We start from the raw sequence: 17,982 nt of genomic DNA, 5'->3' as shown, positions 1-17,982 counted from the left end.
ATTTTTCAATAAAAATTTAGTCTTTTTTGAACCTGCAAAATATTATGCTGTTTTGCAACAACCATTTACAATAAGCATCGCACTGACTCCATGAGCATCATTTACATGCTAATATCAATGTGGCTTGGGCTTAATTCATTCTATTTCAGCTTAGATTGAAAAGATTATTTTTTCCTCAGAATAACAAGCAGATAAACTCATAAGAATACTAAAGGATATTCACGAGTGCCAAGAGGAAAAAAAAAAGATAAATGTGGAAGAAAGGGTATTTTGGAGCGACTTGCTGAAAGCAGTGTCTGAATTTCTGCGGATAAGTGTATACATCTTCTGGATGCGCAAATTGTGCCTGTTAGTCTTTAAAGTTCTCCTATTTCGGATGCATATATCTGCTAAAAAATTAATTTCTCCACAAAGCTTACTGTTCAGTTGAAATTTCACAGGCAAGCACCTATCTCAAGAAAGATCCATTATTTTTTAATCCAGCTGCGTTTTGTAGTGCTACTATTTTGTGTGAAGCTTGCTACCCTTGTTTTACGTAGTGCGTTCAAAGAAGCTGCATATTAACAAGGAACACTGTAAGAATCTCAATGACCTGATGTTTTTCAGTGCTGTACTTAAATTTAGTCACTGGACTCCTCATGTCAGGTATTGTTCCTTCAAATTTGCTGGGAGAGAGACGTCTTGCCAACTTTCATAACTGTAGACACAAGCAGTGATAATGTGCAAAACTGGAGTCAAGTCTGAGAGTGGATTTGAAACAAATGTGGGTGTCTGTGCACAGCACCGTTTTACTTCACAGTGAGGTTTTAATGAGATGTTCTGAATCATTTAGTGGTAGTACGAAGAATTTCTGATTGATCAATTTGAAGGGCCTCGTTTTGTAACAGGGTCTGAATGCCTAATTTGCAACATTTTCAAATGTCACAAATGGCCTAATTTTCACCACGTTACCTGTCCTGTAAATCAGCGTCCTCCTGGGCAGGGTGAACTAACCCCGTGCATTTTTTCTGAAGAGGATGAGCTCGCACAAACCCTCTTTCTACATATGCTGTGATCTTTACTTTGGGGCAGGGACAGGCAGCCAAGGCAGTGCTGTTTTCAAGCAGAATGGCTATTTGCAAAATGAACATCTGTTCTTAGATTTGGGTGGGTGGGTGGGTGAGTGTGTGTCTGCAACGTGTAATATAAAGGCTACAAAATCTGAGGCAATGGGCTAACTAAGGGGTATGCAATATTACGGGTTTGATTTTGTCAATCGAATCCTCAGGCCTTAGGCATTTTTATACTGGGCGTTGAAGAAAACACAATTTACAATTTCTATTGCTACCTTCCTTTGCTGAGCATTTCCTAGCAAACCAGCACCACTGCCTATTTGCCCAAGATGGATGGAGGCTGAAGGAGGCAGAAGGAGGCTGACCCGTCCGGCCACAGTTTTCTTGTTGTCCTCTGAAGGAGAGCAGTGAATTTGTCCGTCACTGCTCTTGCCTTTGTGAGCTTTTCTGCAGCCTGTACCTGACCTACGGAGACAAAGAAATGGCCGCTGGATCAACAGCTCAGGGCTAATAATAGCCACCGGGTAACCTTGAGAGGCTGTGTACACGCTTACTTTGCAATGGGAGGCCCTGAAGTCTGTTCCAGCTGGAGCAGCTACAGGACCCTGAAACAAAAGCTGAGCACTATGGAAGTACATGGTGGGGACAAGGAGGTTGCCTGCAACCTGCCGCCTGTCTGTGGCATGGGCACAAGTACTGATTTCCTCAGAGTGCTAAGGATAGGCTAAAAAGGGCATCTGCTTTGGCCTGGCTCAGACATTATGTTTTCCCCATCTTTTTTCTCCAAATCATCGAGCAGTGGTGTACCTGCCTGCTAAAACAGCGTGCCAAGCACATGGTGTGCTAGTGGAGGTAGGCGTGCTGCTCTGGCACCATGCATGAATGCTGCCTGTGCTGCTGGGCTCCCTCTCCAGCCCACGGCCCCGGCCGGGAGCTGCAGCCATCACTTCTGCTGCCACCAGCAGTGGTACTTGGCTGCGATATACCCAGGAACCTGCTTTTTCATCCATCCTCCTGGGATTTATGCAATAGCCCTTTTACATCTCTGCCCATGCAGACAGTCAGCCTTGAAGGAGAGAAAAGAAATCCAGCTAGCGGGGGTCACTGCTTTTCGTTCTGTTTGTGCAGCCTGAGAAGTTCCCCCACACAGTAATCTCCCCAGCTGACAAAAAAATTATGGGCTGTAATCTGTGTGAAAGCTAGAAGCAGCCACATCTTCACAAAGACTTTCCTCAGTGTCCACAGATGAGAGCAGGGAAGACCAAACCTCAAGAGCTGCTCTGAACTTTAACTCAGCAAGCGTTTAAGCATGTGCCTAACTTTAACTGCTCAGATAATCCCATGCTTAAACTTGCTGCTTGTGTTGTCTGACTGTGGTCAAAAGGTCCTTGGGACTCTCAATGAATGAGGACTAGGGGTATTCAGGGAGCGGAAAATAATAGGTTGGATCCTGCTTACCTAGCTCAGTCGTGTCGTTCCATTCAGGGTTTGACTGCTCATATAAATAAAATGAATAGGATCTGACCCAGGCTTTGCACCTAGTTGGAAATAATCCCTCTTCTGGGTTTTGAGAGCAGTTTCTCAGACAGCTTTTATTTGTTCGGCCTCTGAACAGACGGATTGCCTCCAGACCCTATCAAATTCTGATTAAATTGTTGTGCGGGAGTCAACAGGTACATATTAAATAGGCTGTGAGATTACTTTCCATCCTGAATGGCAGCACCATGTCTAATTAGAAAAAGAGAAATGAGGCTGGAGGAACGAGACACAGAGCTGTGGCAGGAGCTCAGATGGAGCCAGGGGAGTGAGTACCTAATGCAGTCTGCAGACCTTTGATCAGGGGCTTCAAGGTCTCCTCTGAGGATTGATTAAGCTGCATCTTTTATTTTCTTTCTGCCTGTTTTTCATGCAAATTGAGGATGCCGTAGGAGTGAGCAGGTGGTGGGTCCTTAATGTGGCCCAGGCAGAAATAAGAAAAAGAAAAAAAAAAATTCCCTTAAATAAATGCAACAGCTGTAAGAGGATTTCGAGCCGGAGGATAAGGAAGTTCTGAAATCTTAGAATAGGAAGGAAAGCCTTTATTTTACTTGCTGCTGATGGTTGTACTTCCTGTTGTGACCCCTCTGCAGTGTTTCATAACAGCTTGGGGACTGCTAAGTCTAACGCTGTAATGAGGAACAAAGATTCCTAGTTCCTCCATGCTATCTGCCTGAATTAAAGGTCTCTTTTGTCTGGTGGTGACAGAAATTGTAATAGGAACTGAACAGAAAAAAGATGGGTGGCAAAATTCCCCACTAGCTGAAGAAAATTACCATCTCTATTCCCAGAGGTAGGTCTCATGTACCTCGGTGTATGTCCTGAGTAAAGCTCACGTGGTTCCTGGATGGAAATGGCCATGCTAGTTTTCAAAGGGCTTTGTTAAAAGTTGTCTGCACAGCCAGGCTCTGAGGTGCACTGACTGTAGGAGCAGAAAAGCAAGGGCAGGATGGGAGGCTGCCGATGGGAAGGTAGCTCTGAACTGTCCCCAGGAGTGGTGTCATCTTGTACCAGCTCCTCATGGGCTGCTCTGCCAGAGCAAAACACGTAGACTCCTATATGCTGTAGCCTTGTCTCCAACTCCTCTAATGTGCTATAGGTGACCTTTACTGTACCCTTGAGCTGCAGCCAGTGGAGGTGCGGAAGGGATGGAAAAGAGAAAGAAGGAATTTTTTTGATAAAGAACCTCTTTGCTGATATATACCATGGTTATGCATGTGCACATGAACTCAGAATATTGGTTAAATTCCTTTTGGACCCATTGATTCAGCTTCCCAAACATACATGGATGTCTAATTCTCTGCCTAGGCTTTTGTACTAGCTGAGCAGGAGAAAGGGTCTACAGCCTAAAGCACTGCCAAAGCCTGTGTGCAGACCTGCAGCTCTGCAAGAGGTGTGTGGGTAGGAACCTAGTATTTGCACATTGATAAGGCATAATAACTTTCAGAACGGTTACTGCAGTTGAAGCTCACAGCATTTGTAAAGTAAATCTAGTTAGGCTTTGTTCACCAGCAATACGCCCGCACAACAAATAGTATGGTAAATGGCAATAAGATAAAATCTGGAAATGCAGCCACGGAGAAAAATAAAATATCTGTGGGGACAACCAGCATATAAGTCATGCAAGTAGTTTTGAGTCATCATATCGGTGGAGAGACATCTTGGATGGATGTACTTTATCCTACAACACCAGTGAGACAAACAGTTTATGTAGTAGATTGGTTAACTAGTGGCCACTAAAGAGATAATAGGAGATGCCCGAAGAAACTAAGAATTTGGCAGAATAAAATATTCTTAGAGCACAGCTTGTGATGTTTACCAACGTATTTGCTCCATTGAAAAGCTGTATTTGAACAGAGCAATGCTGTTTGTCTTATGAACCTAAATTCCTAAGCAGAACAGAACAAACTTTTACTTTCACAGCACAATAATTTCATATGTAATAGGCTATGGTCTCCAACATTTATCAGATCTTTGCCCTTCCCTTCCCTTCTCTGCTTTTACTCTTCCCCCCTTTTCTCTTTTTTTTTGTATTAGGAAATGTGAATTGCCTTCCATCACTAAAACAAAATAATTCTTAGATGAGAATTCCCCCTCTGTATCTAACAAACCTTTCCTCATCAAAGTTATACTAAAATTGGTCTTCTTCAGTTACTGTTCAATTTGCAAGAAAACAGCATTTTTCCACAGACTACCAATCTCATTTCATCAGAAGAAATCCTGACCTTCTCCAGCTTAAGTGCTGTGAAAAGCCATTATCGAACTGCCTGGAAGATGGAAACCGTCTACTGAGTGGGTTATTAACAACATGTGTTATACAGGCTTCACAGGGCTACTCCACCCATCTACCTTTTCCTGACCTGGATGGACAACCTGTCATCATCAAGACTTCCAGCAAAATTGCCGGCCCCTGCCAGGGTGTTGGGTGGTTGGGGGTTTTGGCACAATAGGGAAACTTTCCATCCTGTGACTGAAGCAGTATTTTATCCCCTCGTGGAGGCTCTGGATGGATCACAGCTAGACAGAAGGGCAGAGCCCTGTGGCACAAGAACAATGGACAGACACGTCTCGTGACTAAGCTCAGATGCAGAAGACCTTACCTTCTTCTGCTGCGCTGCAGCCAGCTTAATGTCACCACTGAGTTCCCTTGAGTGTTTGGGGCAGCATGAGTAATGCTTATAATGCAGATGTAGATAACGTGCTTCAGTGGTATCTACTGCCTTTAAAGCCACAGCAAGTAAGGAGAAAAAACAATGAGTTATAAAGTCTACTGCTTTGCATGGACAAAGCAAAACACCCAAAGCAGTCTTTTGATCTCATCTATACCTTCCATGATTAGATGAATTAGAAATTTTAAAAGAGATAGTCTAAACGTGGATGAGAAACCAAGATGGAAACTCACTTTCATTTCGGCTGTTTCGGGTGAAGATTTGAAAGCAGACATCTACCAGCACGATCACCTGATGTGTCTTGAGAACAAAGCCAGACGTAGGGTTTTACCTCACCAGGCCAGAAGAAACTCAGAAATCTGCCTTTTTCTAGCAAAATTTTGGGCACATTAACTGCATCTATTTTAAGTCTGAAGGGGAAGGTTTAATGGAAGAATTTTGAGGCTGAGAACCAGGGCCTGACTGGAAGAGCACAACCATGTTGTAGGGTTAAACTCTCATTCACCTCATTTACCCCTTATACCTTTCCAGTAGTGGAAAGAGTCCACCAGCAGAGCAGAGAAATTTAAACAAGATGAAAATTCAGAGAGCTAAGTTTGGAAATGACATAAGAAGACGAAGAAGAAAATTATTAGAGAACTTTTCTGTGATGAGAAAAAAACAATGTGAAGCCAGAAAGGAAGGACAGAGATGCTGGGATGTGAAAACAGTCCTACTGTACCTACTTGGTCTTGGAGAGTAAAATTCTTCCAATGGGGAAAGCTGATTTCCTGGTTTATCTCAGCCTCTTTTTGAAATTCAGTATGAGTTATTTTACAGCAGTTCAGTTCCTGCCACAGACTGAAGAAAGTTAAAAATTAATGACTTATGGGAAGTGTGCTGCTTATGTGAGAGAGTGGAGCCAAGGACAGCACTGCTGCTGTACCAAAGGACCAAGAATCGCCACCTGGATTTGTCCCAGCACTGGCTCACAGCAGCAGGAGGGTCTGGGAAGCCCTACAAGCCTTGCCCCACTGGGAAGCCCTACAAACCTTGCCCCACGCAGACAGATCCGTTCCACCTCCAACAGAAACGGTGCTCTGAGAGAAAGGGACGTTGTCCAGCTGAATTGTGGTGCTTTGATTTAATGCTTCTCTTGCAACTTCTGCCATCAGGGCTTCTGTGATGGCTTAGCTGTGATTGAAGCTGTGTGGGGTGATCTACTCGAGTGAATGAGAGCGCAGGCAACATCTGTGTTTCCCCAACATAAATGTTACCAGGTAAACAGCATCTTAAATTGGCACGGGCTTGTCGAAAGCTGGCTTAGGTGCTACTATCCTGCACTGCAGTCTGCAGTCAACCCACTGTTTAATGCTGAATCGGTCCATAAAATATTTCCAAATGCTTCCCAGCTGGGCAGTGTGTAGGAGATAATGTCCCCAGAACAGATATATCAACAGGCCTGTACAGATTCTTGATGGGCTGGGACTGGTCTGTGGTTTTCTGCTAGCTCAGGTGATTTTCTTAAAGGAATTGCATTCAATACCTGCAACAAAGGATCAGTCAGCGCCTTTTATGATACATATAGAAAAGTCTCAGTCAAGACTACTGAAGACGAAAACCCATTTGTCAAAGCAGCTTTGAAATGTTACAGGTTCACCATTGTCTTCTCCAGGTACTTAAAATGGGTGTGATACAGTTCTAATTTTTAGAAAACCTGAGAATGGGGGGTTGGACATATATAGTTAAAAAAAAAAAAAAAAGAGAAACAATGAAGTGAATGTTTCCTGGCAAAGACCAGCAGAAGGATATAGCTGCCAAAAGAAGAAGCTGCCTTTGATTAACCTTTACATTCAGTATGCACTCATGGCTCTTTTCATTTGTGTCTTATTGCAGCAAATGCATAAAAAGGCCCTGATTAATTGCTTTAAAATAATTTTTATTTGTAACAGCCTCCAAATATAAATCTGCATATTCAGGACATCTGAGTGCCGGTTATCTTCCTGCCCTTCCCGTAAGGGCCTTGCGGGGGCCGTTCTCTCGAGCACGGGGAGCGGCGTGCGCTGGGCTGCGGATGGGGCAGCCATGCCTCTCCTCCCTCCCACAGCTTTGCCTTGGCAGCCCTGTTTCTGACATGCCCAGCCACGGTAAGGAATGAGCATGTACGGGGATGGAAGTGTGAGAGCTGTGTGGCGGGGGGTGATTTACGATGCCTGGCTGTCAATGTGATTCATTAAGTAAGCCTCTCGCAGTAGGGCAGCGCGCTGGGAAAGCCGGGCAGCGCCGGGCAGAGGAGAGGAGAGGAGAGGAGAGGAGAGGAGAGGAGAGGAGAGGAGAGGAGAGGAGAGGAGAGGAGAGGAGAGGAGAGGAGAGGAGAGGGGAGGAGAGGAGAGGGGAGGAGAGGAGAGGGGAGGAGAAGAGAGGAGAGGAGAGGAGAGGAGAGGAGAGGAGAGGAGAGGAGAGGAGAGGAGAGGAGAGGAGAGGAGAGGAGAGGAGAGGAGAGGAGAGGAGAGGAGAGGAGAGGAGAGGAGAGGAGAGGAGAGGAGAGGAGAGGAGAGGAGAGGAGAGGAGAGGAGAGGAGAGGAGAGGAGAGCGCCTGCCCCGCTCTGGGGGATGGCTCTGCCTGGTCACGCACCCATCCGTCTTCCTGCGGGGAGTGCCAAGCTCCAACCTTAAATGATGGCTGCAAATGGCGTTCGGTTTTTTGTTTTGTTTCTCCCAAACGACCCTTTCTTCCTTTCTTTCCTTCTCCCCTTACTGCTGTCTTTCCGGCAGCTGATTTCCATTTCTTGTATTTTTGCTTTCTTCTTCTCATTCTCCATCTCTCTCCTCTTTCCTTCACCCCATCTTCATCATCTTTCCCAAATCATTAATCTCTTGCTATCACCCTGCCTGCGTGCTGCCTCAGCCAGGTGCCGATGGCTCTGGAGCGAGTCTGGCAGCGGGAGCAGGAACGGGCAGGGTGCCCTGCCTGCAACAAGCCCTGGCCCAGCATGGGGCAGCAACAGGCTCACTGGTGCACCCACGCCAGGGTCTAATCGCATGCCCAGGATGGGTCCTGCACAGATTTAGCATTTGAAGGTAGCTCTCTAGTCTGAGCTAGGCATCTCGAATTTTTCTCTGGTCAATGTGGAGAGTCTGAGGGAGGTGTCTAAGGTAGGAGGGGTGACTCTTCCTCTGGAGTTGCCCATATTTCCACTATCAAATGACCTCAGACAATCAACTTTGACTAGATATCCAACTTTTAGATGACTAGAGCTGCATAACAGAAATCTCCCTCTAGGGCATAGAAATTAATGGAGGATAAATAATTCAGACGGGTGGATCATAAATAATTTACCCTCTGAGAACTCAAGTCCTATCAGCTCTTTCCACTAAGGGTCTTGGGGCATTTTATTACTTTTGCACAATAACCACATGTTATCATACCCTTCTCTTATAGGTGCCTGAATAAAGTACAATCGCTTCCTGATATTATCATCTAATGGAGCTATTCCTGTGCTAAATAGGTGGAGGCTTGTATTTGGGAAGTAGAGGCTTTGTAGACAAGTCCCACTGACAGTTCATTGTACGCGTCATTGCACAAACCTTGAACGAAATTTCTCAGCATCCGATGAGTCCATAGCATACTTGTCCCACAGCTCAGCAACCCAGGGCGTGGGGAGGTTAAGTGATTTACCAAGTCACTGCAGAGCAGAGTGCTGGAGCCCAGACTCTGGCTAGAGTGGGGGTTTCCTTGGATCACAAGTGATACTGCTTTCCAGAAGCAGAACTGCAATTCATTATTATCTTACAGAAAGAGCTGTGGCTGCGGCTGGCTCCTGCAATGAAAAGCTGGCCATTTTCAGAAACACTCTAACTAGGTGTATTAAGCCAAGGAGGAACTGGAAAATTTGTCTGTCTGGCTGCTAACAGATAGAACGGAGAATTTGTATTCCAATCTGTGAATCCTGATCAGGCTCAGGTGGCAACCTGTTCAACCAGGTTAGCAGCAAGGCACTTCTAGGCATGCTCAGAGACGCATCTCTAGGGGTGGAGGAATTTAAAACGGTAAGTATTAGCAGAAAAATTCTCTAAAAGTCAGGGCCAGTGGGGTTTTTTGCGCTATAATTTCAGATGTAGGTACCTACGTCCTCCCTAAATCCTAGATGTATTTCTTCAGAACTGGTCGTTGGCCAGTAAAGTATTTTGTCCTGACAGCTGTGTTAAAAATGGTATTAAATATGTATCAGATTTGGGATCTGAAACTCCCTTGCAGGAGTTTCTCCTCTCAGCTCAGAGCGACTGAACTGAGATGCACCATCTCTCTAACCACGGTATTTCCCAGCAAGATGAAATAATCATGGCATCAAGCCAGAACTGAGACAGTATGAGACTGGGGCCTGATGTCCTACTTTTATCTGCCAGGCAGCATCCTTTCCTTTTACAGCCCCTCTTCTGCTGGCAGATAGGAGCCTCTTTTTTCATAGTAGCTGTTGTCACAGACATAGGGCAACTTCTGATTCAGGCCCAAAGCTACAGTGAAGAGCTAATCTTAGTGCTGGTGTGCATCATACAGACAAACTGCATTATCTGTCAGGAGTATGTTTCTGGAAAGTGCAACTGTTAGTGGTATGATGGACACAAAAGCCATTTTTATCATAAGATTTAGTGTAATAGAGAGGATTGCATGCAGGGACTAAGAAAAACGTGGAATGTAAATGCACAGGGACAGTATATACGGTCTGGAGGATGGAAAGGCAGGAACGGGATCATTAATAACAGAGGATGCTGTCTTTTCAGAACAGATCGCCAATATGAAAGACCTCAGTTGCTTCATCTGTGAGACTGAAGCACCAGTACAAGTTTTTTAGCGCGAGCTCTCTCGAGACCTCTTTTTGAACAGTTACATTTTCGTTGCATCATCGTGCCTGAGATGCATTAAGGTATATCGAAGGTGCAGGATGACGGCACGGCGTGATGACAGTGGCCAGCAGAGCAGGGCATTAAGTGACTGGTGATGGAGCTCCAAAACAAGGGATGGAGGAGTGGCAGAGAACTGGGCATTACTGTCCTGGGGTTAAATGAGATACAAGAGAGAGGATGTTCTTCTGATGAGTATGATGACTCAGTGAAATGAAAACCAGAGAAAGGTTTGTCGGCTGTAATTTTAACCAAACTAGTTCTTTCTTGCTTGCTTTCAGAGCACAATACCCAGCATATTTAATTGTGTGGTTACATGCAAACAGTAAGCATGCTCTGCAGTTGAATTCAGCAGAGCCCATCAGAAGTCAGATCTCCACAATGCGTATCTGTGTGCGCGTGTGTGCGCGCGTGTATCCCAGAAGCAAGGAAAGATCCCCATTAATTGCTGCGGGCAGGCTTGTGGGCAGGGATCTGCAGGCAATGGGGAGATTAGCTCACAGGCAGCTCCTCGCTTTGACAATAGAGTTCAGCCTGGAACAACTTCCTGAGCATAATCTGTTTAAAAAGACAAAAGACAGATGCCTCATTTATGTCAAGAAATTTTGGGTTTAAACTACGCTTCCCAGTGAAAAGTGCCCTCGAGGAATCTCTCTAGTGATGTCAGCCACTCATATGCCTCACTTCTACAGAGGGGGTGAAAATGGAGTAGAGAAAGCCCAAGCCATCAGGAGCCTTCCCCCTCGCACCGCTGTAATTACCTCACAGAAAGCATTACACGTTTGCCTCCTCTCCCTAAAGCGCTGCTTCATGGCACTCTTCGCACGAGCAGCGAATTTCCATAAGTGAGCGGTGACCTACATTCAAGGCAGAAGCCTCGCTGCCTGCTTTCGGAGTGTGCCCTGGCTGCCTTCCAGCTCAAGCCTGAGATTCTCAGCATTTCATTTCCTGCCTCATCCCCGTCGGGTTCGTCGGGGACCGGCTTCGCTGTGGAGCATCTGCATGGAAAGGTCACTGCAAAAAGAAGGGCTGGAACGAATTTTTGTGGTAGGCTTAGACACTGGTCTGACATAAGTTATAAAAATATAGCCTACAATGCACACAAATGAATAGGTAGTGAAGAAATTAGCAGCCTGGTTAAAGTCTGTGCTTGTAAGCATCAAGACTACGATTCAGTCATAAAGTGGTTTTTTCACACTTTGGCAACCTCTTGCCATTAAAGGAGTTATTGAATTACAAGTTTAATGTTTGCCACTGATGCTTCATCCTGCTCTGTACCTTCACTGACAGATGAAGCTACCAACCTGCGAAGCAGCGTAAGACTATTGAATAGCCGAGCAAAAGTGCCATTGCAAAACCTCTTGCGAGGACAAAATGAGAGTGTGTAAGCTGTCTGCACGATTAATTTATTAATGTATTACTTCAGTTCTACAACACCAGCAACCTGGCTATGAATTTCCTATTTCTGGTTTGGGTTTTGTTCTGCAAGTGAAGCAGTTGTTTGGAGGGCTGCAGAGAGTCGTGGTAGGAGCCTATGAATCACCAACATCTTTCAAAAGGAAGCTCTGCTCCAAGTGTGGCTGTCCCAGTGGTGTGGTGGCATGGAGAACAGGCAGACCAAAACCAAAGCAGAAATTAAAGAAATGAGCTGAATCTGCTCCGAGAGAACCATTTCTAGAGAAATTCAGACCAGCTGTTCCTCTGGATTCACACAGCACAACTTGACAAGTACTTCAGAATAAGCAGCGCTGGCCTCACTAACAACTTCCACAGCTATGAGAGAAACTGAGTATTAGGACGTGTTGCCTGGGCTCCAGGAGAGAGTTCACCATCCCCTCCCAAGTTACCTCTGCCTGATGTGAAAATGTGCATGGGCCAGGGGAGCGCATTCCTGCCCACTCCGCCCTGCCACGCTACATAACCACACAGAGCGAAAGGGGAACAAAATAAAAAGAGCAAGTCAAACCATCCACAAAAAAATCCCAGCAAACTTACAGCCCAAGGACTGAAAATTCTGAAAATTTGGCAAACCAAGGGGGACTTTTCTCGACTAGTGAAGGGAAGATATGGGAATGAGTTGTTAGGGTTTTGGTAGGGCTAGTTCAGACTTCAGATCAGCTGGAGCTTGTTTCAGGCAACCGACTTTTTGCTTTGACACAGACACCAGAAATGCTGATGCGGCAGAATGAAAATAACAAATGACCATGAGTTCACAAGGATCCTCTTTCCTGGTAAGCTGGCTACTTACTGGGAGGCTACTGACTGTGGGGAAGTGCTAGCCTTTGCTTCATTTTTTTCTTAGCTTCAGCCAACTGGGGCAGCCATACGTGAAGCTACTTCAGCATAAAAATAGATCAGGAGTGATATGAATAACAGCGGTGATGGGAAGCTTTGAGATTTTGCATGCTTTGACTCCCGGCTATTTCCCTTAGCCAGGAGGGATTTCCCACCTTATTTTGGGGTAACCTCCCTTTCCAGAGGGCCTCATTTCGTACTGCTCTGCCTGACCGAGGAGAGCGGGCCGGGACTGTTTTGGTGGCCGGTCGGTGCAGCGGCGTCCCTAAGCAGCAGTCGGGAGAGGGACCGACTGCTGCTACAGTCGGTCCCTCTACAAGCCCCGGGCTTGTGCCGGGGAATCACAGAGGGCCCGAGTGCGGTACAGCCGAGCAGCGCTGACCTGCAGCAGCTGGGCTGGTGCTGGGTGTCCCTCCGAAACACCCCCTCTTTCACTTCCATTTCTGCTTTCACGGCTCCAGCTCACCACTGTGTTTTACTTATTTCTCTGTCTTGCTCTGTCTGCTTCTCCTTTTCTTTCCTCTCCTTCATCTCTTTCCTCCACTTGTTTTCTCTTCTTCTTCTCGTTCAGTGTGTGCTTCCCCTCTGCTCTTCTTCAAAAATTGCTGCTACCACCCTCCACTACCAGCACTCAGGGATCCTCACCCTTCTTGAACACTGAGCAATGTTATGAGCTCAACCACTGCAACAGACCTGGTGGATGAACTTAATCCCTGAACTTTTTTTCTGATTGCTGTGCTATAGAAAAGGCTGTTCTGGGCATTGTCCTGGTTTCAGCTGAGATAGAGTTAATTTTCTTTATAGTGGCTGGTATGGGGCTATGTTTTGGATTTGTGCTGAAGACAGTGTTGATAATGCAGAGATGTTTTAGTTGTTGCTGCATTAGTCAAGGACTTTTCAGCTTCCTGTGCTCTGCCAGGTGCAGAAGAAGCTGGGAGGGGACACAGCCAGGATAGTTGATCCAAACTGACCAAAGGGCTATTCCATACCATATGACGTCATGCTCAGTATATAAAGCTGGGGAAGAGGAGGGAAGGGGGGACATTTGGAGTGATGGCGTTTGTCTTCCCAAGTAACCATTACGCATGATGGAGCCCTGCTTTCCTGGAGATGGCTGAACACCTGCCTGCCCGTGGGAAGTAGTGAATGAATTCCTTGTTTTGCTTCGCTTGCATGCGTGGCTTTTGCTTTACCTATTAAACTGTTTTTATCTCAACCCTCGAGTTTTCTTACTTTTGCTCTTCCGATTCTCTCCCCCATCCCACCAGGGGGGAGTGAGCGAGCGGCTGCGTGGTGCTCAGCTGCCGGCTGGGGCTAAACCACGACAGGCATGAAGATCTAAGGCTTGCCAGCTCTGCTTTACCTGGAGTAACGTAGCAGCCAAACCTACACCATGCTAACGCTAGCTGCTAGGTCCAAAGCTAACACTGCTAAACCAGGATTTTAATCTGCAAAAACAAACACAACTGCATAACTGCATTGTCCAGCAAAGAATTCCGTGTACCCATTTTTCATGGAAAAGCATGGGAAACTGAAGAACAACACTGTGCCACCAGGCACAGCATGAAGCAAGATAAAGACAAATGAATAGTACTGGGCTGCTTTCTTTACATAATTGCCTGGGGAAACCACCTAAAGCAAATTTGGATGCTAAAAAATGTTTGGAGGGATAAAAATATGAAGCAATTTTTAGTTCAAAAAAAGATGCCAATGCTCTGAAACTTCCTCAGTGCTTAAAAGTGAGTCTGCTGAGGTTCCATCTCTTCTCTTGACAACATGAGAGTAAAAGCTTTTCTGAAAGAAACAACATGCACTTGTGTCCTTTCTCACCATTCAAAACAAGAAATGCTTCTCCTTCTAAAGCAGAAGGGCATTTTTCACCTATTGCTGTAAATTGAGAGGTCACGTGTTGGTATCAGCATGCCTTGATGTCATTAAACCTATTTCCTTCCCACCCAGCCTGCTGGAAACCTTTCCAGGATAACTGAGATGACTGAAACACAACTCTAACACTAGCATCCCTTCATCACACTTGTATAAATGAAAAAAAAAAATCACTAAACTGAGAGCAGGCATTAAATATCATTAATAAATATAGACTGCACTAGGACATCAAAAGAAAACTCATCTGGGAAAATTCCTGACATTAACTCTTCCTTTCATCTATTTCGGCTTCTTAAAGGGAAAAAGAGAAAAATCTAGTAGCTATCTTAATTTCTTTTAGGTTGTGGTTATTTTTAATCAAAACCTAAAAGCCTAGTCAGAGTGCTGAGGGGATATGAGATAGACCAGTTCTTCTCAAAGTGGGGAGCACAGAATAAATTTGAGACGGACCAGGGAAAATCCATCCCACCCTTGTTTCCATCCTTTCTCCCCCTGTCTTTGGGATCCCTTTCCTCTGTGGTGGCCACAGGATGAAGGGGCAGAAAGAGAGCATGAGGAAAGCTCAGGCTTTGTGTGGCACCTTCCCTGTGTGACGGCATGGCGAGCTGAGGTTGGGGTCACAAGAGCTGCATCAGCCCCCCACTGTGGAAGCACCCCCACGGGCACTGTGCCTGGGAGAGGAGGGAGCTGGTGGGGTTGGGTGGGAGTGCAGAGAGCTCCCGCCAGCAGCAGGGACGCATGGCACAGGGGGCCGGGGCTCCAGGCTGCGCTGGAGTCAAGCTCGCTTTGCCAAAGCTGGTGACAGAAGGAGTTTAAAATGCTTTTCTTTAATACAGGCTTGATTGTTACATGGGTACATTGTGAATTTGTATCCCATTAGTTAATCGGTTTAAATGGATTGTACAATCTGAAGGAAACAAAGAGGCGGGCGTAGGCAAGACTGCAGGGTGCAAATCCATGTTACAGAAAGCCGATGCTGAAAGGAGGATTCACTCTTCCTCCTTTTCTCCCCTCCCTTGTGCCAGCACTGTGACTGCAGGGCGCTAAGCTAACCCCTTCCTTTGGTACGGTGAATATGTTGCTTGTTTTGTTCCGTGGGGAAGCAAGGCACCTGCAGGATGCAGGGAGACCACTGTTCTCAACAGCGGCATGTGTGGACCAGGTCAGCCAGGATGCAAAACTCTACCCATCTCAAAAACGGCAATCTCATCATGAACAGCCTCTCTTCTTGGGTCCACAGGGGCTGTGTTACAGGCGAATTGATAACAGCTATTTAGTTTTGGGTGTCCTCATAAGGTCAGTAACTACTCAGTTTGGTTAAAGAGCTTGGAACACAGTTCTAGGCTTGTTCAGAAAATGAAAGGAACAGTGTATTTTCTACCTCTTACTTGCCTACTTCCTTTATGCAACTCACTAACATGGCTTAAACACCGTGATAATGATTTAATTGCCTCCACACTACCTGTTAACACTGATTAAAAAAATCACATCCTTCTTGGGTTTCCTGGACTGAAGTCTGTGTAGCCCAAGTCTTGGCCTCAGAAAAAAAAAAAAGGGAGGGTTCTTTTTTTCTTTTATAGAAGATGTATAGGACAATTCCCAGGGACCTGAGAGGCCAAGGATATGTGACGAGAGCAGCAGTGCAAGGGATTGCCACTAATGCTGTTTGCTTGGATCCTGCTTCTCAGACAGAACTGCAATTTTGCATGTGCCTGACTGACACATGTACAACACCTGATGTGCAAAGCCAGGATTTGTGCATGCACATCCCTGTTGCATGAGGAAATGGAAAACTTTGCTGAGACATAAGATTTATACCACATGCAAAGCTCAAATTTCTGCACTAGCTACAATAAAGCTAGCTTTACATATGACTTTCCTGAGTGCTCTGCAGGCTAGAAAGATAGAATAATATTGTCAAGAGTGGTTTGGAAGATTTCAGAGCAAGAAATTCAGTGCCCGAGGATTTAAAAATCACTGTTATACACAAAAAGCCTGACAAGTGTGTGTGGGTGGGAAGGAAAGTCAGCCTGTTCCTTATGTAAAATCATGATCAATAAGAGCAGAGTGATGGCTAGGGTGTGAGAAGGGGGTTACATTGTGAAGAACTGGGATAAGTGAGACGGCAAAGCTTCAGTCAATATAAATCAGTTCAGATCTTAATCATCACTGTATACCGCAAGGGCTGGGGAGGAAAGAGGCTGTTTATCCCTTGTTGCTTCTCCCTCCCAAACTGTCACCAGCTGCCCTACCCTTCTGCTTTAGGGGCACAGCCCTTGCAGCCCCTTCTTCCTCTTCCCTTATCAGATTTTACCATGGGTTGCCTTTTTCCCGGCACACCGTTTTCTCTACGTCCCACCACTTACACCCTGTGTGACTACATAAGCGAGTGCCGTACATCTTCACTACCAGAGCCCCATCTGGTCCATCCCAGGCCCACCAGCCCCCCAGGCCTCCTCTCTGAGTTGGGGTGCATTCACTACGGAGCCCACTGCTCTCTGGTAACAGGCTACTGTGCAGCTCTTTGAATGCACCCTTAAAAATGTCCTTTGCTGCGTTGCCTACAAAAATCTGAACTGCAACAAGGAAATGATACCTTCAGCTTGCTGTGCTGATCAGTGTTGCCTCGTTTGTTCTCTTATTTGATCATCCATGTCCGCCTTCTGCACGGCTGCTACTTAATGGGACCACAAAAAGCCTTTAGTAAGCTCTCTGGTCGGAGCCACGTGTAGCAGAAACCACAGATGAGACTGCTGGGCACTACACCCATTGAACTTACAATAAGCAGAAATATAAAAGCCAATATCGAGCAACATTTGCGTTGGTCTGTCTTGACTGATCTGTTGCAACGAGCAGTGTCTCAGCTGTTTTGGCTCTTCACAGCTGTCTCAGTACATGGTAGCAGAGCGCTCAGGCCCCATATGCTCCGGTAAAAATGTAAAGTATGCAACTACAGCCCATGTTACGGGTTAGCGTTTATGCAGGAATCAGTGAGTACACTCTTTAGATTTCTCTTGCGATAATCAAATAATGAGAGGCCACTGATTGGGAAGGCATTCAGGGGAAAGTTCAGACTACTGGCCCAGCTTACTTGTTCTCACGTTTCCTTCCCAGTTTGTAGAGTCGTTTTCTTCCCTTCCCCTCTGAAACGCTTTCTGCCCTGTGTCATGGTTACACCTGTCTTCCTGGGGTGTGACATGGACATGTTCAAAACCTCCTGGCGACAGTAAGCAGAAACAAATCTTGAGGGAGCACGTTCCTGTCAGCCAGCTGGGCATCATCACGCAGGTACCGTGGGTGTAAAGCCCGGTGCATTTTCTGTGGTGAGCTTCTGCTCCCCTGCTTGCAGAGGATTTGCAAAAATCTCCTCTGCCGGAAGCAGAGTCTTGTGTTTGCAAATGAGAAATCCTCCTCTCCGCTTTTCTCATCTGTTATCAGTGATCTCTGGTGCGTCCGAAGCAAAACAAACCCCAGAGAATAAAAAGCACTGAAAATGCTGCTTTAGACCACGGAAGTCTTTTGCAGTTGCTGACTGTCAAGTTCACAGCCGGGACACAACCTATATTTGCAGCCAGCCCTCGTCACTTCCTCAGCAGCTCCCCAGACACTTCTGGACGTGCCGGGGCGCACGGGGGACCTGAGCGAGCCCACGCCGTGCAGGGCTC

General features: G+C 46.0%; 1 long non-coding RNA gene across 2 annotated transcripts; it reads right to left on the bottom strand.

The window, feature by feature from the left end:
• Positions 1–6,042: 6,042 nt before the first annotated feature.
• Positions 6,043–17,321, bottom strand: LOC142419400 (uncharacterized). 2 transcript variants are annotated; one of them, XR_012778547.1, is made up of 5 exons: positions 16,914–17,321; positions 15,429–15,560; positions 11,000–11,152; positions 6,289–6,782; positions 6,043–6,097 (listed from the first exon to the last, which is right to left on the bottom strand). It is a non-coding gene; the product is annotated as an uncharacterized LOC142419400 (long non-coding RNA). The 2 variants fall into 2 exon arrangements; XR_012778546.1 differs by lacking the exons at positions 6,043–6,097; positions 6,289–6,782 and adding an exon at positions 9,764–10,696 and having other exon boundaries at positions 10,900–11,152.
• Positions 17,322–17,982: the final 661 nt, after the last annotated feature.

This window comes from Mycteria americana, chromosome 1 (genome assembly GCF_035582795.1).
Source record: "Mycteria americana isolate JAX WOST 10 ecotype Jacksonville Zoo and Gardens chromosome 1, USCA_MyAme_1.0, whole genome shotgun sequence".
Classification (NCBI taxonomy): Eukaryota; Metazoa; Chordata; class Aves; order Ciconiiformes; family Ciconiidae; genus Mycteria; species Mycteria americana.
The sequence above is the reverse complement of the archived record's forward strand: the minus strand, read 5'-3'. Positions and strand labels throughout refer to the sequence as shown.